Below are 24,514 nucleotides of genomic sequence, written 5' to 3'. Positions count from 1 at the left end.
TTTTAAAAATGTCACTTCATTCCCACTAGGCCCAGTTAAAAGGACAACACATTGGGTTCTTTATGCATTTTTTCCAAAGGCAAAATGTCGCGGTGCGCCCGTTTGCATGTCCACAAGGCCGGCCCAGTCCAAAGATGGTTTTTCACTGGAGTTCACTTTCCCAAAAAAGAAGCGAGGAAATACAGGAAGCACTGGAAATCAACCATGAGGCCTGCAGTGCGTGCTCCAACTCCATCTCCCTGTTCCAGAAAGCCTTGGCCAGCAGTTATAGGACGCCTGGAATGTTACAATCAAATGAAAAGAAAAATTCTGTTACAGACATGTCAGAAGTGGGATTCGAACCCACGCCTGGAATGTTACAATCAAATGAAAAGAAAAATTCTGTTACAGACATGTCAGAAGTGGGATTCGAACCCACGCCTCCAGAGGAGACTGCCTTAGACCACTCGGCCATCCTGACTCTGCCGTTTGCACCCCTCAGATGCGGCTTAGAGGCAATGTTGGAAAGTCTCAAAGACCACCCGCCTAAAATCCTCTCCTAATGCATTAAAGTCTCCCAATTCCTCCCAAAAGAATAATCACAGGCAGGGCAGCACTCATACAACGACTACTGGCACAGACGTGCAGGGTTCAATCCCTATGTACAGCAGCTACTTGTCACAAGCACACATGAGTCTTTCATGTTTCTGCAGAACGGTGCTGCCTGCCACCTGTTAACAGACACAAGCAACTACACCTCAGGAAATAGGAAGGCAGGAGGCGGGCTGGTTTATGCAAATAAAAGCATGCACTGTGTCCAACCCTTCAGGAGGTTCAGGCAGTGTGCTAGAGCCTTCTTGGTCACAAGAGGTTGGGCACTAGTCCAGGGGAGCCTGTTTAGGCTGAAAGGACTGTGTATGGGCCGGCCTGATCTCCCTGTACTCCTGCACAGGACTCACTCGAAATGACAGGGCTAAAGAGTTCTGCCAGCAAAGCCTACATACAATGGCCGTTCGTGGCCATTTGGGCAGGCAGGTGGTTGGTTGGGCAGAGGGCGAGGAGGAAGAACTGTGTTCACTCCTCTGCCTGCCTTTTTACCTCTCGCTTCCCCCCACTCACTCCTCCATCTGCCTCCCACTATGTCACACTAACTTTCCTCCTGACCTCCATTTCAAATAGGTCACTTCATTCCAACTAGGCCCAGTGAAAAGGACAAGACGTTGGGTTCTTTATGCATTTTTTCCAAAGACAAAATGCCGCGCTGCGCCCATTTGCAAGTCCACAAAGCTAGCACAGTCCTAAAACGGTTTTTCATTTAAGCACTGTAGTACACCTGCCAAAAGGGCAGTGAAGCATTCCAGGACGAACTGCAGACCTAGCTGGAGGACGGGAGTGTGTGGAGCAAGCTCCAACTCCATCTCCCTGTTCCAGAAATCCGTGGCCGGCAGTTACAGGAAGCGTGGAATGCAATCACATGAAAAGTAAAAACCCTTTTCAGGCATGTCAGTAGTGGGATTCGAACCCACGCCTCCAGAGGAGACTGCGACCTGAACCAGTGCCTTAGACCACTCGGCCATCCTGACTCTGCCTTAGGTGCTTGCCTGAATTGGCTTAGAGGCTATGTTGGCAAGTCTTTGACCACACTTAAATCCTCTTGGATTTCCTAAAATGTCTCCACAGTCTGCCAGGAATATACTCTTGCGCATCCCACCCACCCCTCCTAACCCACCACCCTCCCCATCCATTTTAAAAATGTCACTTCATTCCCACTAGGCCCAGTTAAAAGGACAACACATTGGGTTCTTTATGCATTTTTTCCAAAGGCAAAATGTCGCGGTGCGCCCGTTTGCATGTCCACAAGGCCGGCCCAGTCCAAAGATGGTTTTTCACTGGAGTTCACTTTCCCAAAAAAGAAGCGAGGAAATACAGGAAGCACTGGAAATCAACCATGAGGCCTGCAGTGCGTGCTCCAACTCCATCTCCCTGTTCCAGAAAGCCTTGGCCAGCAGTTATAGGACGCCTGGAATGTTACAATCAAATGAAAAGAAAAATTCTGTTACAGACATGTCAGTAGTGGGATTCGAACCCACGCCTCCAGAGGAGACTGCTGAACGCAGCGCCTTAGACCACTCAGCCATCCTGACTCTGCCATTTGCACCCCTCAGATGCGGCTTAGAGGCAATGTTGGAAAGTCTCAAAGACCACCCGCCTAAAATCCTCTCCTATTGCATTAAAGTCTCCAAATTCCTCCCAAAAGAATAATCACAGGCAGGGCAGCACTCATACAACGACTACTGGCACAGACGTGCAGGGTTCAATCCCTATGTACAGCAGCTACTTGTCACAAGCACACATGAGTCTTTCATGTTTCTGCAGAACGGTGCTGCCTGCCACCTGTTAACAGACACAAGCAACTACACCTCAGGAAATAGGAAGGCAGGAGGCGGGCTGGTTTATGCAAATAAAAGCATGCACTGTGTCCAACCCTTCAGGAGGTTCAGGCAGTGTGCTAGAGCCTTCTTGGTCACAAGAGGTTGGGCACTAGTGCAGGGGAGCCTGTTTAGGCTGAAAGGACTGTGTATGGGCCGGCCTGATCTCCCTGTACTCCTGCACAGGACTCACTCTAAATGACAGGGCTAAAGAGTTCTGCCAGCAAAGCCTATATACAATGGCCGTTCGTGGCCGTTTGGGCAGGCAGGTGGTTGGTTGGGCAGAGGGCGAGGAGGAAGAACTGTGTTCACTCCTCTGCCTGCCTTTTTACCTCTCGCTTACCCCCACTCACTCCTCCATCTGCCTCCCACTATGTCACACTAACTTTCCTCCTGACCTCCATTTCAAATAGGTCACTTCATTCCAACTAGGCCCAGTGAAAAGGACAAGACGTTGGGTTCTTTATGCATTTTTTCCAAAGACAAAATGCCGCGCTGCGCACATTTCAAGTCCACAAAGCTAGCACAGTCCTAAGACGGTTTTTCATTTAAGCACTGTAGTACACCTGCCAAAAGGGCAGTGAAGCATTCCAGGACGAACTGCAGACCTAGCTGGAGGACGGGAGTGTTTGGAGCAAGCTCCAACTCCATCTCCCTGTTCCAGAAATCCGTGGCCGGCAGTTATAGGAAGCGTGGAATGCAATCACATGAAAAGTAAAAACCCATTTCAGGCAGGTCAGAAGTGGGATTCGAACCCACGCTTCCAGAGGAGACTGCGACCTGAACCAGTGCCTTAGACCACTCGGCCATCCTGACTCTGCCTTAGGTGCTTGCCTGAATTGGCTTAGAGGCTATGTTGGCAAGTCTTTGACCACACTTAAATCCTCTTGGATTTCCTAAAATGTCTCCACAGTCTGCCAGGAATATACTCTCGCGCATCCCACCCACCCCTCCTAACCCACCACCCTCCCCATCCATTTTAAAAATGTCACTTCATTCCCACTAGGCCCAGTTAAAAGGACAACACATTGGGTTCTTTATGCATTTTTTCCAAAGGCAAAATGTCGCGGTGCGCCCGTTTGCATGTCCACAAGGCCGGCCCAGTCCAAAGATGGTTTTTCACTGGAGTTCACTTTCCCAAAAAAGAAGCGAGGAAATACAGGAAGCACTGGAAATCAACCATGAGGCCTGCAGTGCGTGCTCCAACTCCATCTCCCTGTTCCAGAAAGCCTTGGCCAGCAGTTATAGGACGCCTGGAATGTTACAATCAAATGAAAAGAAAAATTCTGTTACAGACATGTCAGAAGTGGGATTCGAACCCACGCCTCCAGAGGAGACTGTGACCTGAACGCAGCGCCTTGGACCACTCGGCCATCCTGACTCTGCCATTTGCATCCCTCAGATGCGGCTTAGAGGCAATGTTGGAAAGTCTCAAAGACCACCCGCCTAAAATCCTCTCCTAATGCATTAAAGTCTCCCAATTCCTCCCAAAAGAATAATCACAGGCAGGGCAGCACTCATACAACGACTACTGGCACAGACGTGCAGGGTTCAATCCCTATGTACAGCAGCTACTTGTCACAAGCACACATGAGTCTTTCATGTTTCTGCAGAACGGTGCTGCCTGCCACCTGTTAACAGACACAAGCAACTACACCTCAGGAAATAGGAAGGCAGGAGGCGGGCTGGTTTATGCAAATACAATCATGCACTGTGTCCAACCCTTCAGGAGGTTCAGGCAGTGTGCTAGAGCCTTCTTGGTCACAAGAGGTTGGGCACTAGTCCAGGGGAGCCTGTTTAGGCTGAAAGGACTGTGTATGGGCCGGCCTGATCTCCCTGTACTCCTGCACAGGACTCACTCTAAATGACAGGGCTAAAGAGTTCTGCCAGCAAAGCCTATATACAATGGCCGTTCGTGGCCGTTTGGGCAGGCAGGTGGTTGGTTGGGCAGAGGGCGAGGAGGAAGAACTGTGTTCACTCCTCTGCCTGCCTTTTTACCTCTCGCTTCCCCCCACTCACTCCTCCATCTGCCTCCCACTATGTCACACTAACTTTCCTCCTGACCTCCATTTCAAATAGGTCACTTCATTCCAACTAGGCCCAGTGAAAAGGACAAGACGTTGGGTTCTTTATGCATTTTTTCCAAAGACAAAATGCCGCGCTGCGCCCATTTGCAAGTCCACAAAGCTAGCACAGTCCTAAGACGGTTTTTCATTTAAGCACTGTAGTACACCTGCCAAAAGGGCAGTGAAGCATTCCAGGACGAACTGCAGACTTAGCTGGAGGACGGGAGTGTGTGGAGCAAGCTCCAACTCCATCTCCCTGTTCCAGAAATCCGTGGCCTGCAGTTACAGGAAGCGTGGAATGCAATCACATGAAAAGTAAAAACCCGTTTCAGGCATGTCAGTAGTGGGATTCGAACCCACGCCTCCAGAGGAGACTGCGACCTGAACCAGTGCCTTAGACCACTCGGCCATCCTGACTCTGTCTTAGGTGCTTGCCTGAATTGGCTTAGAGGCTATGTTGGCAAGTCTTTGACCACACTTAAATCCTCTTGGATTTCCTAAAATGTCTCCACAGTCTGCCAGGAATATACTCTTGCGCATCCCACCCACCCCTCCTAACCCACCACCCTCCCCATCCATTTTAAAAATGTCACTTCATTCCCACTAGGCCCAGTTAAAAGGACAACACATTGGGTTCTTTATGCATTTTTTCCAAAGGCAAAATGTCGCGGTGCGCCCGTTTGCATGTCCACAAGGCTGGCCCAGTCCAAAGATGGTTTTTCACTGGAGTTCACTTTCCCAAAAAAGAAGCGAGGAAATACAGGAAGCACTGGAAATCAACCATGAGGCCTGCAGTGCGTGCTCCAACTCCATCTCCCTGTTCCAGAAAGCCTTGGCCAGCAGTTATAGGACGCCTGGAATGTTACAATCAAATGAAAAGAAAAATTCTGTTACAGACATATCAGAAGTGGGATTCGAACCCACGCCTCCAGAGGAGACTGCGACCTGAACGCAGCGCCTTAGACCACTCAGCCATCCTGACTCTGCCATTTGCACCCCTCAGATGCGGCTTAGAGGCAATGTTGGAAAGTCTCAAAGACCACCCGCCTAAAATCCTCTCCTATTGCATTAAAGTCTCCAAATTCCTCCCAAAAGAATAATCACAGGCAGGGCAGCACTCATACAACGACTACTGGCACAGACGTGCAGGGTTCAATCCCTATGTACAGCAGCTACTTGTCACAAGCACACATGAGTCTTTCATGTTTCTGCAGAACGGTGCTGCCTGCCACCTGTTAACAGACACAAGCAACTACACCTCAGGAAATAGGAAGGCAGGAGGCGGGCTGGTTTATGCAAATAAAAGCATGCACTGTGTCCAACCCTTCAGGAGGTTCAGGCAGTGTGCTAGAGCCTTCTTGGTCACAAGAGGTTGGGCACTAGTCCAGGGGAGCCTGTTTAGGCTGAAAGGACTGTGTATGGGCCGGCCTGATCTCCCTGTACTCCTGCACAGGACTCACTCTAAATGACAGGGCTAAAGAGTTCTGCCAGCAAAGCCTATATACAATGGCCGTTCGTGGCCGTTTGGGCAGGCAGGTGGTTGGTTGGGCAGAGGGCGAGGAGGAAGAACTGTGTTCACTCCTCTGCCTGCCTTTTTACCTCTCGCTTACCCCCACTCACTCCTCCATCTGCCTCCCACTATGTCACACTAACTTTCCTCCTGACCTCCATTTCAAATAGGTCACTTCATTCCAACTAAGCCCAGTGAAAAGGACAAGACGTTGGGTTCTTTATGCATTTTTTCCAAAGACAAAATTCCGCACTGCGCACATTTGCAAGTCCACAAAGCTAGCACAGTCCTAAGACGGTTTTTCATTTAAGCGCTGTAGTACACCTGCCAAAAGGGCAGTGAAGCATTCCAGGACGAACTGCAGACCTAGCTGGAGGACGGGAGTGTGTGGAGCAATCTCCAACTCCATCTCCCTGTTCCAGAAATCCGTGGCCGGCAGTTATAGGAAGCGTGGAATGCAATCACATGAAAAGTAAAAACGCATTTCAGGCATGTCAGAAGTGGGATTCGAACCCACGCCTCCAGAGGAGACTGCGACCTGAACCAGTGCCTTAGACCACTCGGCCATCCTGACTCTGCCTTAGGCGCTCGCCTGAATCGGCTTAGAGGCTATGTTGGCAAGTCTTTGACCACACTTAAATCCTCTTGGATTTCCTAAAATGTCTCCACAGTCTGCCAGGAATATACTCTCGCGCATCCCACCCACCCCTCCTAACCCACCACCCTCCCCATCCATTTTAAAAATGTCACTTCATTCCCACTAGGCCCAGTTAAAAGGACAACACATTGGGTTCTTTATTCATTTTTTCCAAAGGCAAAATGTCGCGGTGCGCCCGTTTGCATGTCCACAAGTCCGGCCCAGTCCAAAGATGGTTTTTCACTGGAGTTCACTTTCCCAAAAAAGAAGCGAGGAAATACAGGAAGCACTGGAAATCAACCATGAGGCCTGCAGTGCGTGCTCCAACTCCATCTCCCTGTTCCAGAAAGCCTTGGCCAGCAGTTATAGGACGCCTGGAATGTTACAATCAAATGAAAAGAAAAATTCTGTTACAGACATGTCAGAAGTGGGATTCGAACCCACACCTCCAGAGGAGACTGCCTTAGACCACTCGGCCATCCTGACTCTGCCATTTGCACCCCTCAGATGCGGCTTAGAGGCAATGTTGGAAAGTCTCAAAGACCACCCGCCTAAAATCCTCTCCTAATGCATTAAAGTCTCCCAATTCCTCCCAAAAGAATAATCACAGGCAGGGCAGCACTCATACAACGACTACTGGCATAGACGTGCAGGGTTCAATCCCTATGTACAGCAGCTACTTGTCACAAGCACACATGAGTCTTTCATGTTTCTGCAGAACGGTGCTGCCTGCCACCTGTTAACAGACACAAGCAACTACACCTCAGGAAATAGGAAGGCAGGAGGCGGGCTGGTTTATGCAAATAAAAGCATGCACTGTGTCCAACCCTTCAGGAGGTTCAGGCAGTGTGCTAGAGCCTTCTTGGTCACAAGAGGTTGGGCACTAGTCCAGGGGAGCCTGTTTAGGCTGAAAGGACTGTGTATGGGCCGGCCTGATCTCCCTGTACTCCTGCACAGGACTCACTCTAAATGACAGGGCTAAAGAGTTCTGCCAGCAAAGCCTATATACAATGGCCGTTCGTGGCCGTTTGGGCAGGCAGGTGGTTGGTTGGGCAGAGGGCGAGGAGGAAGAACTGTGTTCACTCCTCTGCCTGCCTTTTTACCTCTCGCTTACCCCCACTCACTCCTCCATCTGCCTCCCACTATGTCACACTAACTTTCCTCCTGACCTCCATTTCAAATAGGTCACTTCATTCCAACTAGGCCCAGTGAAAAGGACAAGACGTTGGGTTCTTTATGCATTTTTTCCAAAGACAAAATGCCGCGCTGCGCACATTTGCAAGTCCACAAAGCTAGCACAGTCCTAAGACGGTTTTTCATTTAAGCACTGTAGTACACCTGCCAAAAGGGCAGTGAAGCATTCCAGGACGAACTGCAGACCTAGCTGGAGGACTGGAGTGTTTGGAGCAAGCTCCAACTCCATCTCCCTGTTCCAGAAATCCGTGGCCGGCAGTTATAGGAAGCGTGGAATGCAATCACATGAAAAGTAAAAACCCATTTCAGGCATGTCAGAAGTGGGATTCGAACCCACGCCTCCAGAGGAGACTGCGACCTGAACCAGTGCCTTAGACCACTCCGCCATCCTGACTCTGCCTTAGGTGCTTGCCTGAATCGGCTTAGAGGCTATGTTGGCAAGTCTTTGACCACACTTAAATCCTCTTAGATTTCCTAAAATGTCTCCACAGTCTGCCAGGAATATACTCTCGCGCAAACCACCCACCCCTCCTAACCCACCACCCTCCCCATCCATTTTAAAAATGTCACTTCATTCCCACTAGGCCCAGTTAAAAGGACAACACATTGGGTTCTTTATGCATTTTTTCCAAAGGCAAAATGTCGCGGTGCGCCCGTTTGCATGTCCACAAGGCCGGCCCAGTCCAAAGATGGTTTTTCACTGGAGTTCACTTTCCCAAAAAAGAAGCGAGGAAATACAGGAAGCACTGGAAATCAACCATGAGGCCTGCAGTGCGTGCTCCAACTCCATCTCCCTGTTCCAGAAAGCCTTGGCCAGCAGTTATAGGACGCCTGGAATGTTACAATCAAATGAAAAGAAAAATTCTGTTACAGACATGTCAGAAGTGGGATTCGAACCAACGCCTCCAGAGGAGACTGCGACCTGAACGCAGTGCCTTAGACCACTCAGCCATCCTGACTCTGCCATTTCCACCCCTCAGATGCGGCTTAGAGGCAATGTTGGAAAGTCTCAAAGACCACCCGCCTAAAATCCTCTCCTAATGCATTAAAGTCTCCCAATTCCTCCCAAAAGAATAATCACAGGCAGGGCAGCACTCATACAACGACTACTGGCACAGACGTGCAGGGTTCAATCCCTATGTACAGCAGCTACTTGTCACAAGCACACATGAGTCTTTCATGTTTCTGCAGAACGGTGCTGCCTGCCACCTGTTAACAGACACAAACAACTACACCTCAGGAAATAGGAAGGCAGGAGGCGGGCTGGTTTATGCAAATAAAAGCATGCACTGTGTCCAACCCTTCAGGAGGTTCAGGCAGTGTGCTAGAGCCTTCTTGGTCACAAGAGGTTGGGCACTAGTCCAGGGGAGCCTGTTTAGGCTGAAAGGACTGTGTATGGGTCGGCCTGATCTCCCTGTACTCCTGCACAGGACTCACTCTAAATGACAGGGCTAAAGAGTTCTGCCAGCAAAGCCTATATACAATGGCCGTTCGTGGCCGTTTGGGCAGGCAGGTGGTTGGTTGGGCAGAGGGCGAGTAGGAAGAACTGTGTTCGCTCCTCTGCCTGCCTTTTTACCTCTCGCTTACCTCCACTCACTCCTCCATCTGCCTCCCACTATGTCACACTAACTTTCCTCCTGACCTCCATTTCAAATAGGTCACTTCATTCCAACTAAGCCCAGTGAAGAGGACAAGACGTTGGGTTCTTTATGCATTTTTTCCAAAGACAAAATGCCGCGCTGCGCACATTTGCAAGTCCACAAAGCTAGCACAGTCCTAAGACGGTTTTTCATTTAAGCGCTGTAGTACACCTGCCAAAAGGGCAGTGAAGCATTGCAGGACGAACTGCAGACCTAGCTGGAGGACGGGAGTGTGTGGAGCAAGCTCCAACTCCATCTCCCTGTTCCAGAAATCCGTGGCCGGCAGTTATAGGAAGCGTGGAATGCAATCACATGAAAAGTAAAAACCCATTTCAGGCATGTCAGAAGTGGGATTCGAACCCACGCCTCCAGAGGAGACTGCGATCTGAACCAGTGCCTTAGACCACTCCGCCATCCTGACTCTGCCTTAGGTGCTTGCCTGAATCGGCTTAGAGGCTATGTTGGCAAGTCTTTGACCACACTTAAATCCTCTTGGATTTCCTAAAATGTCTCCACAGTCTGCCAGGAATATACTCTCGCGCATCCCACCCACCCCTCCTAACCCACCACACTCCCCATCCATTTTAAAAATGTCACTTCATTCCCACTAGGCCCAGTTAAAAGGACAACACATTGGGTTCTTTATGCATTTTTTCCAAAGGCAAAATGTCGCGGTGCGCCCGTTTGCATGTCCACAAGGCCGGCCCAGTCCAAAGATGGTTTTTCACTGGAGTTCACTTTCCCAAAAAAGAAGCGAGGAAATACAGGAAGCACTGGAAATCAACCATGAGGCCTGCAGTGCGTGCTCCAACTCCATCTCCCTGTTCCAGAAAGCCTTGGCCAGCAGTTATAGGACGCCTGGAATGTTACAATCAAATGAAAAGAAAAATTCTGTTACAGACATGTCAGAAGTGGGATTCGAACCAACGCCTCCAGAGGAGACTGCGACCTGAACGCAGCGCCTTAGACCACTCGGCCATCCTGACTCTGCCACTTCCACCCCTCAGATGCGGCTTAGAGGCAATGTTGGAAAGTCTCAAAGACCACCCGCCTAAAATCCTCTCCTAATGCATTAAAGTCTCCCAATTCCTCCCAAAAGAATAATCACAGGCAGGGCAGCACTCATACAACGACTACTGGCACAGACGTGCAGGGTTCAATCCCTATGTACAGCAGCTACTTGTCACAAGCACACATGAGTCTTTCATGTTTCTGCAGAACGGTGCTGCCTGCCACCTGTTAACAGACACAAGCAACTACACCTCAGGAAATAGGAAGGCAGGAGGCGGGCTGGTTTATGCAAATAAAAGCATGCACTGTGTCCAACCCTTCAGGAGGTTCAGGCAGTGTGCTAGAGCCTTCTTGGTCACAAGAGGTTGGGCACTAGTCCAGGGGAGCCTGTTTAGGCTGAAAGGACTGTGTATGGGCCGGCCTGATCTCCCTGTACTCCTGCACAGGACTCACTCTAAATGACAGGGCTAAAGAGTTCTGCCAGCAAAGCCTATATACAATGGCCGTTCGTGGCCGTTTGGGCAGGCAGGTGGTTGGTTGTGCAGAGGGCGAGGAGGAAGAACTGTGTTCACTCCTCTGCCTGCCTTTTTACCTCTCGCTTACCCCCACTCACTCCTCCATCTGCCTCCCACTATGTCACACTAACTTTCCTCCTGACCTCCATTTCAAATAGGTCACTTCATTCCAACTAAGCCCAGTGAAAAGGACAAGACGTTGGGTTCTTTATGCATTTTTTCCAAAGACAAAATGCCGCGCTGCGCACATTTGCAAGTCCACAAAGCTAGCACAGTCCTAAGACGGTTTTTCATTTAAGCGCTGTAGTACACCTGCCAAAAGGGCAGTGAAGCATTCCAGGACGAACTGCAGACCTAGCTGGAGGACGGGAGTGTGTGGAGCAAGCTCCAACTCCATCTCCCTGTTCCAGAAATCCGTGGCCGGCAGTTATAGGAAGCGTGGAATGCAATCACATGAAAAGTAAAAACCCATATCAGGCATGTCAGAAGTGGGATTCGAACCCACGCCTCCAGAGGAGACTGCGACCTGAACCAGTGCTTTAGACCACTCGGCCATCCTGACTCTGCCTTAGGTGCTTGCCTGAATCGGCTTAGAGGCTATGTTGGCAAGTCTTTGACCACACTTAAATCCTCTTGGATTTCCTAAAATGTCTCCACAGTCTGCCAGGAATATACTCTCGCGCATCCCACCCACCCCTCCTAACCCACCACCCTCCCCATCCATTTTAAAAATGTCACTTCATTCCCACTAGGCCCAGTTAAAAGGACAACACATTGGGTTCTTTATGCATTTTTTCCAAAGGCAAAATGTCGCGGTGCGCCCGTTTGCATGTCCACAAGTCCGGCCCAGTCCAAAGATGGTTTTTCACTGGAGTTCACTTTCCCAAAAAAGAAGCGAGGAAATACAGGAAGCACTGGAAATCAACCATGAGGCCTGCAGTGCGTGCTCCAACTCCATCTCCCTGTTCCAGAAAGCCTTGGCCAGCAGTTATAGGACGCCTGGAATGTTACAATCAAATGAAAAGAAAAATTCTGTTGCAGACATGTCAGAAGTGGGATTCGAACCCACGGACTGCAACCTGAACGCAGTGCCTTAGACCACTCGGCCATCCTGACTCTGCCATTTGCACCCCTCAGATGCGGCTTAGAGGCAATGTTGGAAAGTCTCAAAGACCACCCGCCTAAAATCCTCTCCTATTGCATTAAAGTCTCCCAATTCCTCCCAAAAGAATAATCACAGGCAGGGCAGCACTCATACAACGACTACTGGCACAGACGTGCAGGGTTCAATCCCTATGTACAGCAGCTACTTGTCACAAGCACACATGAGTCTTTCATGTTTCTGCAGAACGGTGCTGCCTGCCACCTGTTAACAGACACAAGCAACTACACCTCAGGAAATAGGAAGGCAGGAGGCGGGCTGGTTTATGCAAATAAAAGCATGCACTGTGTCCAACCCTTCAGGAGGTTCAGGCAGTGTGCTAGAGCCTTCTTGGTCACAAGAGGTTGGGCACTAGTCCGGGGCAGCCTGTTTAGGCTGAAAGCACTCTGTATGGGCCGGCCTGCTCTCCCTGTACTCCTGCACAGGACTCACTCTAATTTACAGGGCTAAAGATTTCTGCCAGCAAAGCCTATATACAATGGCCATTCGGGGCCGGCAGGTGGTTGGTTGGGCAGAGGGCGAGGAGGAAGAACTGTGTTCACGCCTCTGCCTGCCTTTTTACCTCTCGCTTCCCCCCACTCACTCCTCCATCTGCCTCCCACTATGTCACACTAACTTTCCTCCTGACCTCCATTTCAAATAGGTCATTTCATTCCAATTAGGCCCAGTGAAAAGGACAAGACGTTGGGTTCTTTATGCATTTTTTCCAAAGAAAAAATGCTGCGCTGCGCCCATTTGCAAGTCCACAAAGCTAGAACAGTCCTAAAACGGTTTTTCATTTAAAGGAATGGTACGGTCAACATTTTTTATTGCCCCTACGGGTCGGCCATGTGTTTTTAAGCCTAAGTCGCTCGATTTTAGAAACATTTCCTATGGACCTTACCCGAGTTTTCGTCCATTAAACGCACGCGAAAACAGGCACCAGGGAGCTGCCATTTTGTGATAATCCTATCATTTCCCCCATCGCCCTGGCTGACCTGCTTTTGCGGCACTAAATCATATCCCCCGCCCCTGACCCTGACATTATCAAAACATTCATATTCCCCGCCTCTCTCCGTGACGTTACTGTGCTGCGTAGGCAAACGCGCCCAGTCATCTTCTACGCGACTTCACACAGAACCCGGAAACCAACACAGATCAGCTCACAACACAGCGCGCCACAATTCGGAATATGAAACTGTACTTTAAAATCAAACAGCAACACGGTAAATTTGGTAAAGTACATTTATTTGACATTAAATGTTTATAGAATATTCTGCAATTGCCATATGAACTCCGAAAGTCACTTATTTTCTTTTATCTCTATTCGCAAATCCTTAAAATGTTATCGTGAGTCACGCGCTGTTCCTTTATGGTAGGGTGTTGGTTTTCGTTCAAAGAGGCACTTTTGTCGCACGTTTAACCGCAAGGCTGTTCCATCAAGTAGGCACTAGGCCAGCGTAAAGGTTGATATGTTGCTTCTAGCCGCTAGTACCGCGTAAGGGCATATGGGCCCTTGGCGACGTCCCATAAGATCATCAGAATGGTGCAGTTGTTTACATTAAGCTGCAGCTGGCGGCTGAAGAAACCGTCTGCCGGTGTCTGAAACTGGTGGCAGTGGCAAAAGGGGAGTATATACCTATTTTGAAAACATAAAATGTATAATTAGTCTCGCCAGCCGATCTTTATTAATATTATTCATTTTATTTATTACGGCCGAGCTGAAACTATTTGCTTTCAAGTATAGTGCAATGGAGTATGTTCGGCTCTAAAATCAATGCGAAAACTAACTAAATAAATCGAGGTTGGTACACAATGAGAAACGACTTTTTGTCTACATGCGTGTGGAATGTGGACCTGCATGCCCATGTGCCCGCTACAAGGACGATCCCACAAACCTTTTCAAAGCTCTTCATCCATTCATTTATTCATGCATCCATTCATTAATTGTTCATTCCGGTATAAAAGCGTCTAAAGAGTTACTTACATTATATTTGCAATTTCCATTGTGTTTCTGCGTAATGCAGTCCGTAAATCCCACTGTGCTCTTGACAACGATTTTTCGTATACTGAACTAACATGAAACTCGGTCTAGTTTAAGAATTTTCTGCCTTATCGTCTCAAACATTATTGTACCCCTCAACCCCCCCTTCAAATGAAGTTCTTTATGCATGGTCCCTGTCTCTCAAGGTCAAAAAACAATAGAACCTTATACTGCCAGTGCGAGTTGTGGGCCTCTTCAGGGCACGAGCTGAAAATCAAAGCCGCTGACCTTCACTGGAAATTAGCATACATTCTTTCTTTGCAACATCCCGTAGTAAAGCCATCTGTGAGAACTTGAAGTTTCGAATCCATCTATGTAGTGCGCCTCAATGTGCAAATGCGAACTGGCTTCTCTCCCATCTGCAACGGCTCGCTTGGCGCGTTCTAAGGCCCCAATTTTGTCCTTGTTGTCTGCGAGCTTTGAAGCCCCAAAGAACCATAACTATTGAGACTTTTAATTTTTTGGGGAAGGTCAGGTGAAAGTATAAAGTACCCGAGCAGTTGATTTGAAAGTGAGATTTATTGTTTGTTTGTTTTATTATTTGCAATACGCAAGCCTCCCCTCGATTAACAGTGCCCAGCATTTATAAGAGATTGCGAAAATTAGTTACATCAACAAAAATATATACATACACATATAGACAAGGTCAGCAATATGAGGTGAATAGAGAGAGAATTCAAAGATGACACCCAGGTAGATCGGCACCCAGGATGGTGAAGGTAGGGGTTAGGGTTAGCGTACTTTGTATGCACACTGTACAATAAAATTTATTTACAAAAAGACAATCGTATTACAATTATTTAAACCGGGATTTGTACTTCACAACCAGCTCTCCTTTGGGTGGACATGGCACAGTGGCAATGTTGGGTGGCAATGGATCAGTGCTCTGCACAGAAACGTTCAAAATTCCATATCTGTGCTTCTCTAATACAGCAACTATAAGGACTCCATTTCCTCATAGACTGGTTTGATCACCCATTGCTTACTTCTTTTTGAAAAGGCCTTAGTGTAGCGAGGCATCCTTACATTACCCTTAGTCCTAGATTGTTCACGGCCGAGATTCTCGTTATGGGCCAAGACGGCAAGTAGAGTCCTATGTCTCATGCCCTGTATGCTGAAATGCAAGCGCTTTTGCCTGTACTTTAGGCACATATTGTGGAACACCTCCAAACCTCCTGTGTGACAGAATTCTGTCAGTCCCCTCAAATCTCTTGATAGAGTTTTATCAAAAACAATCTTCTCAATGGCTTTGTGTGTCGGTGAAGATGGATTCAACCACTTCTTCTTCCGTGCCTCCACTGGGGATAAAGGGCCATGTTCACATTGGTGGAAATGTAGGTTTTCTGACCAACGGTGCACGTTGGTACAGTGGTGCATCAGTGACCGCCATTCTTCAAGTAGTATTTCCACTGACCCTTCACAAGTTTTGGAGCTCCACCAAAGATGGTTGCTGATAGACTGGGACCACTCTGAAATACTTTCCAAACCTTTTTTTTTCCCTGCAGCCGAGATTTTCTTATTGATTGATTTAGCAAGATGCCATACGTCAAATTGATGTTTAATATGTGGGAACTGCTCTCTCATTGTCTTGGCAATTGAAACGTGTCTGTCCGTGGCTATGAGGTCGATGTGCATTCCCCTCGATTGTAGATATTCCACTGATTTTATAAATCCTAGTTTCTCCATGGCCACTGAGGATGTACATTGTGTTACCTGCACGACCACTGAACTAACAATTTTCTTACTATCCATGTACTGAAAGTGGTAGGTGCAGTACTTAGCAGAAAATCCAGGGCTGTCGCACTGTCCATCGCCAGCTAGCCTGAATCGTTTGCCTTCGATTGTACTTGCTAGAGACAATTGTTCAATTTTCCAAGCATCACTAATGGCCGGAAACAGATAATCATGTTGGTATTTGTAGTACTGCGTTATTTAAATGAAATGGAGTCCCACAAACTGAAAGAAAGACTCTAACTTTCTAAAACTGGAGCCACTAAAAAGTGATGCAGCTGCACACAGTAGATTGCCTGCTGGCAGTTTCCCCAGCATCTGTTGTGCAGACCATGAGAACGTATGATGTAATCTACAGGCGGCATGTATTGTGACGTTACTGCCTTGTTTTTGACGAGTCACGTGAATCAATGGCTTCCCACATACATTCCCTCTGACGGAATGCCCACATTTCAGCATACTTATAATATCCATCAAACAACTGTCGAATACTATGTATTTGCCCTCTTTCATTAGACTGTTATCCTGCGTCAAAGTTAATTCGGCCTGTGACGTTGAGGACATATCACCACATTTGAAAGAAATATCGCTGCTATCAAGTTCTGATGCGTCGGTGAATGCTGCTGCTGGTTCATTCTCTGTCATTTCAACATCTGTTACTTCAACATTGATGGGAGAACACAACAATGTCGACAGCTTTTTTGGTAGCAATTTTTTGGCGGGTGTAGATTGTGTGAATTGATCTGCGACTACTTCAGAGCTATCTTCAATACTTCCAGTATCATGTTGTTGCGGCGGTGCGGTTGTACTGTAGCAATGGTCCAATAAAACTTTGCTGGATTCTCCAGACACATTCATTTCATGTTCTGGCCATTGGATATGAGCATCCCGAGTCTCAACACGCCGCGTCTGAATTAATAGTTCCTCCATAGCCACCATAGTGTAAAAGGTCTGGCAAGCAACATCTCTCATTCGCTTCACTGTCTGTGTATGTATAGTTCGTAGACCCACGGGTAACTAGAGGACAGATTGGAAAAGGGATGTTCAGTTTAAACACAAGATAAAGTATAGTACAATTGACTGGAAAAAAAACATAAAATAATCCCCAGCACAAAAACATTTCTAAAGTTATGAACTGTTTGTAACTAACCTTATTTTGGTTTCTTTTCTTTACAACTTTTTTGACTTGACCTTCAACGTCTGCACGCTGTTGCTCTGATACGTATCCGCATGTCTCCCCTTCCTCTTGCGCTGCAACGACTATATTTTCTGTATCCGCATAGACAGTACAGAATGAGGCTCCATCGACTCCCTGAAACATAGTATTTTCATTACTGTGTATCAAAATATTGTTAGCGTAAAACGCACGTGAGGACGAACACACATGTTCATCTCAATAGCCAAACACGATTTAAACATTGTGTGGAACAATCAAACGACAAGTATTCGAGCTCTGATGACCTAGTTCGATGGAGATGTCAGTATACATACCTCTGGCTCTACATGGACTGCCACAAATTATTGTATTGAAGAGGAGGCATCAGCAACTCCCTGAAACACAGTACTTGCGTTAGTATGGTTTTCAATATCGTAAACATAACACACACTTGGGGCGACGGCACAGGTACATATAAAGAGATAACCACAAATGTTGCATTATCTAAAAGAATCAAGGAATATTTAAAAATGATCAGATTTAATCGACTTATTTCTCCGATTTCTTTACATCTGCATCATCTAAATGTGATCTTGTGATTGTAGTGGAAGCTCCATCATCTCCCTGAAACACAGTACTTGCGTTAATAGGGAAGAAAGTATAGCAAATGGAATCACGTTATATGATCACACTCAATGGAGCTGTCAGTATCCATACCTCATGCTGCTGAAGAATATCTAGGGCTGTTGTCAATGTGGTGCGCACTTCCGAAAGCTGTTGCGCTGATTCGTATCCGCATAGTCCCGCTTCCACCGGAATTACTTGAATGTCAGGCTCTGCATCAAGTGGTGGGTTGACGATTCAACAACAGCCTGAAACATAGTATTTGCATTAGTAAGGATTACTATATTGAAAACACAACACATGCTTGGGGTCGACCGCACAGGTACATATCAACGACTAACCACAAATGAAACATGGTGTAGAACAATCAAACGACAAGTGTTCCAGTCCTGATGATCACGGTCAGTTGAGCTGTCAGTATCCATACCTCGGGCTGCTGAAGAACATCTAGGGCTGTTGTCAATGTGGTGGACGCTTCAGCATCTCCCTGAAAGACAGTACTTGCATTAGTATGGATAACACTAATTATAACTGAAAACAAACACCAGGGGACAACAACTAAGGTTTATATCAATTGGAAAGCACTAACCAAACAATTGGTAATATAATCACACGATACATACAAACTATTACTTGACATGCATAAAACAAGTCTGTAGCGGAATAGCCAAGTATGATTACCTGATACGCGCTATAAGTGGTTGATAACTGCGAGCACGTGACGGAAGTAGAATGTTCTTGCTTCAGATTCAAGGGATAGTCAAGAAGTTGTAAAGGTAAACTATTTGTTTGATAATGAAATGCCAATATTTAAAATTGCCATGTAAGGAGACAGAATACTTGAGTAATGCGCAATATAGCACAGTTCCCTGTGCCCATATATAGATGTCGTTTGTGGGTTATGAAATCTAAAAATAATATATTGATAAATGTCATTATTGAAAAAGCTATACACTCATATCAATGTTGAAAGTATTACAAATTGGAAACAACACCTAAAATATCAATTAATCCATTCGGCTACCTACACACTACTGCAAGGCCTAAAGCTAAAAACGGACACTTGACTCACCAGTGGCGGATTGTGGATGAATAGAGTGGGAATAGCGTTGCCGAGCAATTTTCGTGTCGATCGCCGTTTGTTTTTCTTTGTTACCCAAGATGTGGTGTACATGTTCGAGGGAAAGTGTCGGCTGCAGATGCGGTATCGATCACCCCTCTTGTCCTCAAAGACTTGTTGGACTCTACTTTCCAGCTCATCCAGTGGATATCCGCAATGTCTGACCCATTCTCTTATTCGATCAACAATTTTCGGGAATACATGCATTGTAGTGCCTTCAGATTTAGCATGGGTCTTCGAAGGGCAACCGCTAATCGAACAGGCAGGCATTGTTGAAAATTCTGAAAAGTAAATATCAAGATTATTATAAAACCTTGATGAATAAAAATGTCATAAAAAAGTAAATGAACCATACCATGCTCAATGCAAGGTTTGTTTTGGTCGCCGGAACTATACCAGTTCATCATGTGCGGCTTAGTATTTGCATAAATTACAGAAATTTCTGTTTTGTCTTGCACGGAAAGGAACCATGCTTACATTATAGACTGGACCCCTGAAGGATGCAATTCGATGTCAATTGACACAGATGAAAATAAATAGATCTATTGATGGCATAACAATTGAAACTCAAGTCAATAGCGATGAGACCAATGACCATAGCTCTCTTGGGTACTGTAATAACAAATAGATTGAAATGTAAAAATGACCGGAATATGACTAGGATACATGGCCTTACCTTGACCAACAAACAGTTGGATTCAGCAGGCCGAGCAGTATGTTGCAGGAGAACAGTTAGATGGCCACAGGTAGCACACAGACGAGTTTGCTCGAAGCGGTCACAGATAGCACGGCAATGAGCAGATTAGCATAGATCTCAGTGCTTCTCAGGTAGAAGGTTCAGGAGTTGACTTGCAAAGCACAAAGATGTTCTCATGAGACATATCAAGTGGTTTATAAAGTATTAGAAACAGATGTGTGTTTGTGAATGAATGACGTGTGTATGTCGTGGTATTATGTTTATTGCAGGAGGGCGGCCTGCCTCAGGGGAGGCCTGCCTGGAGACACGGGGTCTGAGGAGGCCATGTGAGCGATGGCCCCTGGGCGTGGGATAACTCTTGAAGTGTACATGCTGTTTGGCACCTTGGCCGTTTGCGGCTATCACAGCCCCCCATGCCAGCGCTCATCCCCGGGTGCGAACCGCCTTTGATAGAGGGGGTGGGATGGATGGGCCTGGGGCGTGCAGATAAGGCACAGGAATACTGCTGAATGGAGACACACTTATGTGGATTGCAGCGGGGCGGCCTGCCTCAGGGGAGGCCTGCCTGGAGACACGGGGTCTGAGGAGGCCATGTGAGCGATGGCCCCTGGGCGTGGGATACCTTTTGAAGTGTACATGCTGTTTGGCACCTTGGCCGTTTGCGCCCGTCCCTTGCCCTTATGTGATGTTAAAGGACACGGGGCATCCATTTTTGTACCCCCTTTCCACTCCATTTTGGTGACCAGGCCTCACTGCGATAGTACAGCGCGCAGAGCACATGGCCCACAGCCTCGTTCCCACTCTGACTGGAAAACTCCAGAGATATTTGCAACAGCTAATAAATGTAACACATCACTCTCTGAGATCACGGTCCTGCATGTGAACCGGCGTGAACCATGCACATGGCTCGTTCATCTCCACAAACGTGTCCTTGCCCACGCACCCTCGCCAGTGGAAAGTAACTGCCATTCTGACCCTGTGTCCCTGCAAGGTATTCTCTTCATGTGCCAGACCACTGACCACGCCATGATGGCCACCTAGCAGATCCCCAACTAACATTAGAACCCTACTGCAGTATATCGTTGCCTATCAATAACAAATGCCACATATCGGAGATTCTTGTGAGCACAGACCCACACTTCAAACACTGTATTATAGTGGTCAAGACCCTTGACCTAAGGCCTGTATAATCCAATGTTCATTGATAGTATTGATATATGTGTGACTTTTATAGAGACATAACCGACTGAAAGACTTTGAACAAGTGTTATTTAGTGCATGCATTATTGATAATATTTTTGGTTAGCTTAGATAGTGACCACCCCGCTTCACAGCGACCTGAACTTCACCCATTCCGAGCACAGGTGTCTGACGTCCATCCTTGAATGGAGACACACTTGATTGATTTAAAAAATCGAAACAACCGTTGTTAAAATATATGTGGTGTTTTATTTTGTAGCTTATTTTGATGAAACAAAAATACAAAAGTTTACACATTATACAGTTCAGGTTGCAGCACAGCGAGAGAAAATCCCCTGTACTGACCGCTGTCACTCGGGAATGTTTCTCTTATGGCACGAACGGCACAGGCGGGTATCACTCTTCGAACGCGGTGTCCAAGCCTCCCGTGAAGCCACCATGTAAAGGAACGATAGGCCACCAGCCTGTACCACCTGTGAAAAGGAATGAAACAAACTGTTTTTAAATGACCAAGATAATTTTAATAAACGTTTGTTGTCAATGACAATTCTTGTAACTAATGGCATTCTGGTCGGACAAATGCTATCTAGACACTGCACACTATTGAACGACTCTCATGCGTTACAATGATATGTATATGTAATTTTGGATATAGTAGAAGACCATGAAATAGTAGTGGCATCACAAGCAGAGTATACTTACTCGTTACTCGGATTACGAGGACGAACATTTGCGCGACGTTCGTGCATAAGCACCATCATTATCCTCAACACGGACCGTGTGAGGCAGGCTGCCCTGAAGTCTGGCAGCTCGGTGATGCATTGCGGTCGTGGCTCGCCTTCTGAAATGTAGGTCACGCATCCCGAGTTTTCACAGCAGCAGCAGTTCTCCTCCTCGGTCTGCATTAGCTCGCACCAATTGCATGTGCACCAGGTGGAAACACCGTCCATGCGACTAGGTCCAGTGTCTTCATCCGTTGATTCGTCCTGCCAACTGCTGTCCGAAGCCCCATCGTTTTCGCGTGTTTTCCTTTCCAGTAGTTCCTCCTAGGTATACTCGGGCTCATACATGTAGGGCATTATTTTATCTATTGTGTGTTGCACAAACTAAACTAATTGATAGTGGTGGTACTGGTATCAGCCCACACGGGCTACAAGCAACGAAGGTAGCTGACCAGAGCACAGAAACGAGTCACAGAATACTCAAAGTAACACAGAGAGAGGAATGGAATCGAAAATCTGCAGCTGTGTGTTGTGAAACGGTCTGTTTATACTTATTGAGGAAAGAGGCGTCCTGCCATTTCCATGGCGACACGTCATTAACTGAAGCGCAGCGAATGTTGACACGAGATGTGCTTTGGCGTTGTGAAATGGGCGGTACGCGTCTGCTGATGACAGGCTCATGGGCGGGGGATATGATTTATTGCCGCAAAAGCAGGTCAGCCAGGGCGATGGGGGAAATGATAGGATTATCACAAAATGGCAGCTCCCTGGTGCCTGTTTTTGCGTGCGTTTAATGGACGAAAACTCGGGTAAGGTCCATAGGAAATGTTTCTAAAATCGAGCGACTTAGGCTTAAAAACACATGGCGACCCGTAGGGGCAATAACATTTTTTGACCGAAGCATTCCTTTAAGCACTGTAGTACACCTGCCAAAAGGGCAGTGAAGCATTCCAGGACGAACTGCAGACCTAGCTGGAGGACAGGAGTGTGTGGAGCATGCTCCAACTCCAGCTCCCTGCACCAGAAATCCGTGGACGGCAGTTAGCAGAAGCGTGGAATGCAATCATATGAAAAGTAGAAACCCATTACAGGCATGTCAGAATTGGGATTCAAACCCACGCTCCTGAGGAACTGCAACCTGAACCAGCACCTTAGACCACTCGGCCATCCTGACTCTGTCTTTGGTGCTCGTCTGAATCGGCTTGGAGGCTATGTTGGAAAGTCTTTGACCACACTTAAATCCTCTTGGATTTCCTAAATTGTCTCCACAGTCTTCCAGGAATAAGCTCTTGCCCAAGCCACCGACCCCCCTAACCCACCACCCTCCCCATCCATTTTAAACATGTCAATTCATTCCCACTACGCCCAGTTAAAAGGACAACGCATTGGACTCTTTATGCATTTTTTCCAAAGCCAAAATGTCGCAGTGCGCACATTTGCACGTCCACAAGGCCGGCCCAGTCCAAAGATAGTTTTTCACTGCAGTTCACTTTCCCAAAAAAGAAGCGAGGAAATACAGGAAGCACTGGAAATCAACCATGAGGCCTGCAGTGCATGCTCCAACTCCATCTCCCTGTTCCAGAAAGCCTTGGCCAGCAGTTATAGGACGCCTGGAATGTTACAATCAAATGAAAAGAATAATTCTGTTACAGACAAGTCAGAAGAGAGATTCGAACCCACGCCTCCAGAGGAGACTGCGTGACATGAGCGCAGCACATCAGACCACTCTGCCATTTGCAGCCCTCTGAAGCAGCTTAGAGGCAATGTTGGAAAGTCTCAAAGACCACCCGCCTAAAATCCTCTCCTATTGCATTGAAGTCTCCAAATTCCTCCCAAAAGAATAATCACAGGCAGGGCAGCACTCATACAACGACTACTGGCACACGTGCAGGGCTCAATCCCTATGTACAGCAGCTACTTGTCACAAGCACACATGAGTCTTTCATGTTTTTGCAGAACGGTGCTGCCTGCCACCTGTTAACAGACACAAGCAACTACACCTCAGGAAATAGGAAGGCAGGAGGCGGGCTGGTTTATGCAAATAAAAGCATGCACTGTGTCCAACCCTTCAGGAGGTTCAGGCAGTGTGCTAGAGCCTTCTTGGTCACAAGAGGTTGGGCACTAGTCCCGGGGAGCCTGTTTAGGCTGAAAGGACTGTGTATGGCAAAAACAAAGAGGTGATGGCTGGAAGGTTTAGAATTAATCTTAACCACTGGCAATGCTCTGGGCAACCCTCCAGACCACCGTTCTTCGCCTGCCAAGCCATTACAGAAGGGAAATACCATATGCAAATCAGGCTTGGCCCCACCCCAAAAGGGGCAGTCCAGCCCGAACTGCTAGGCCACATCCCCTCTGCACGAGACCACAAGCATCCCCAAACATGTTTCGCCCTTGTTGGGGCTCATCAGTGAGGAGTAGCTTGGGTCTCTAGGCCCAGCAGGCACGGGACCCACGTCTGGGCATACCCGTCCCACTCGGGGTGACATAGCAAAAACAAAGAGGTGATGGCTGGAAGGTTTAGAATTAATCTTAACCACTGGCAATGCTCTGGGCAACCCTCCAGACCACCGTTCTTCGCCTGCCAAGCCATTACAGAAGGGAAATACCATATGCAAATCAGGCTTGGCCCCACCCCAAAAGGGGCAGTCCAGCCCGAACTGCTAGGCCACATCCCCTCTGCACTAGACCACAAGCATCCCCAAACATGTTTCGCCCTTGTTGGGGCTCATCAGTGAGGAGTAGCTTGGGTCTCTAGGCCCAGCAGGCACGGGACCCACGTCTGGGTTCTAAACCTTCCAGCCATCACCTCTTTGTTTTTGCTATGTCACCCCGAGTGGGACGGGTATGCCCAGACGTGGGTCCCGTGCCTGCTGGGCCTCAACAAGGGCGAAACATGTTTGGGGATGCTTGTGGTCTCGTGCAGAAGGGATGTGGCCTAGCAGTTCGGGCTGGACTGCCCCTTTTGGGGTGGGGCCAAGCCTGATTTGCATATGGTCTTTCCCTTCTGTAATGGCTTGGCAGGCGAAGAACGGTGGTCTGGAGGGTTGCCCAGAGCATTGCCAGTGGTTAAGATTAATTCTAAACCTTCCAGCCATCAC

At 47.6% G+C, this 24,514-nt stretch overlaps 11 non-coding genes across 11 annotated transcripts; all 11 read right to left on the bottom strand.

Annotated features, from left to right (window-relative positions):
• Positions 1-1,480: 1,480 nt before the first annotated feature.
• On the bottom strand, positions 1,481-1,562 carry TRNAL-CAG (transfer RNA leucine (anticodon CAG)). Its single transcript has one exon. It is a non-coding gene; the product is annotated as a tRNA-Leu (tRNA).
• Positions 1,563-3,706: 2,144 nt separating this feature from the next.
• TRNAL-CAG (transfer RNA leucine (anticodon CAG)) lies at positions 3,707-3,789 on the bottom strand. The gene has a single exon. It is a non-coding gene; the product is annotated as a tRNA-Leu (tRNA).
• A 1,020-nt stretch (positions 3,790-4,809) lies between these two features.
• On the bottom strand, positions 4,810-4,891 carry TRNAL-CAG (transfer RNA leucine (anticodon CAG)). The gene has a single exon. It is a non-coding gene; the product is annotated as a tRNA-Leu (tRNA).
• Positions 4,892-5,373: 482 nt separating this feature from the next.
• Positions 5,374-5,456, bottom strand: TRNAL-CAG (transfer RNA leucine (anticodon CAG)). The gene has a single exon. It is a non-coding gene; the product is annotated as a tRNA-Leu (tRNA).
• A 1,020-nt stretch (positions 5,457-6,476) lies between these two features.
• On the bottom strand, positions 6,477-6,558 carry TRNAL-CAG (transfer RNA leucine (anticodon CAG)). Its single transcript has one exon. It is a non-coding gene; the product is annotated as a tRNA-Leu (tRNA).
• A 1,569-nt stretch (positions 6,559-8,127) lies between these two features.
• Positions 8,128-8,209, bottom strand: TRNAL-CAG (transfer RNA leucine (anticodon CAG)). Its single transcript has one exon. It is a non-coding gene; the product is annotated as a tRNA-Leu (tRNA).
• A 482-nt stretch (positions 8,210-8,691) lies between these two features.
• Positions 8,692-8,774, bottom strand: TRNAL-CAG (transfer RNA leucine (anticodon CAG)). Its single transcript has one exon. It is a non-coding gene; the product is annotated as a tRNA-Leu (tRNA).
• A 1,020-nt stretch (positions 8,775-9,794) lies between these two features.
• Positions 9,795-9,876, bottom strand: TRNAL-CAG (transfer RNA leucine (anticodon CAG)). The gene has a single exon. It is a non-coding gene; the product is annotated as a tRNA-Leu (tRNA).
• Positions 9,877-10,358: 482 nt separating this feature from the next.
• TRNAL-CAG (transfer RNA leucine (anticodon CAG)) lies at positions 10,359-10,441 on the bottom strand. Its single transcript has one exon. It is a non-coding gene; the product is annotated as a tRNA-Leu (tRNA).
• Positions 10,442-11,461: 1,020 nt separating this feature from the next.
• TRNAL-CAG (transfer RNA leucine (anticodon CAG)) lies at positions 11,462-11,543 on the bottom strand. The gene has a single exon. It is a non-coding gene; the product is annotated as a tRNA-Leu (tRNA).
• A 482-nt stretch (positions 11,544-12,025) lies between these two features.
• TRNAL-CAG (transfer RNA leucine (anticodon CAG)) lies at positions 12,026-12,097 on the bottom strand. Its single transcript has one exon. It is a non-coding gene; the product is annotated as a tRNA-Leu (tRNA).
• Between the last annotated feature and the right edge of the window lie 12,417 nt (positions 12,098-24,514).

This window comes from Ambystoma mexicanum, chromosome 11 (assembly GCF_040938575.1).
Source record: "Ambystoma mexicanum isolate Mex_15411 chromosome 11, UKY_AmexF1_1, whole genome shotgun sequence".
NCBI lineage: Eukaryota > Metazoa > Chordata > Amphibia > Caudata > Ambystomatidae > Ambystoma > Ambystoma mexicanum.
The sequence above is the reverse complement of the archived record's forward strand: the minus strand, read 5'-3'. Positions and strand labels throughout refer to the sequence as shown.